Genomic DNA, 1161 nt, shown 5'->3' with positions numbered 1-1161 from the left:
GATAGCATTGAGGTATTTCTTAACTAAGGCTGCCTCCCCTCAGATAACTTCAGCTTGAGTAATGATGAAATAAAATTATCCTAGAACACCCTTATTCCACATGCTGCCAGCATGAGTTCTCACTCATGTTATTGAACTTAGCCATTCTTAGAAGATTAAACTGTAATCTCAGAGTAGCTTTGATTTGCATTTCCCTGAAAGCTAAGGGAGGGTGTTGAACATTTTTCTGAGTATTTTATTTGACTGATTTTTGTATCAGGTTTTATTAGATACCATTTTTCTTTTTTAAAATGTATTTTTTATTTTTATTGCTTTATAAATAATACCATTCAAATTTCGACTTCCTCCCTTCCTCCCATTTCCCTCCCACTCCCCCACTCACCCTCTCCCCTTCCCCTTCAGTCCTAATAGAGGGCAGGATACCCTGCACTGTGGGAAGTCCAAGGCCCTCCTGCCTCCATCCAGGCCTAGGAAGGTGTGCATCCCAACAGACTAGGATCCCAAAAAGTCAGTACATGCAGTAGAGACAAACCCCAGTGCCCTTATCATTGGCTTCTCAGTCAGCACTCATTATCAGCCACATTTGGAGACTCCGGTTTGATCACAAGCTCGTTCAGTTTCAGTCCAGCTGGATTTGGTGAGCTCCCACTAGATCAGGCACACTCTCAGTGGGTAGACCAACCCCTCGTGGTCCTGACTTCCTTGCTCATCTTCTCCCTCCTTCTCCTTTTCAACTGGACATTGGGAGCTCAGTCTAGTGCTCCAATGTGGGTCTCTGCCTCTATCTCCGTCCATCACCTGACGAAGGTTATATGGTGATATTCAAGATATTCATCAGTGTGACTATGGGACAAGTCCAGTTCAGGCACCCTCTCCTCTACTGCCCAAGGACCTAGCTGGGGACAACCACGTGGACACCTGGAAACCCCTCTAGAGCCAAGCCTCTTGCCAACCCTAAAATGGCTCCCTTAACTAAGATACCTTCTTCCCTGCTCCCATATCTGTCCTTTCTCCATCTCAACCATCCCCCTCCTCCAAGCTCTCCCCAATCCTCCTCTTCTCCCTTCTCTCTCCCGATCTCCCCTTCCCCCACATCACCCCCACCCCTATGCTCCCAACTTTTGCTTGGCGATCTTGTCTGCTTCCAATTTCGAGGAGGAT

The sequence above is a fragment of the Chionomys nivalis genome, chromosome 18 (assembly GCF_950005125.1).
Source record: "Chionomys nivalis chromosome 18, mChiNiv1.1, whole genome shotgun sequence".
NCBI classification, from domain to species: Eukaryota; Metazoa; Chordata; class Mammalia; order Rodentia; family Cricetidae; genus Chionomys; species Chionomys nivalis.
The sequence above is the reverse complement of the archived record's forward strand: the minus strand, read 5'-3'. Positions refer to the sequence as shown.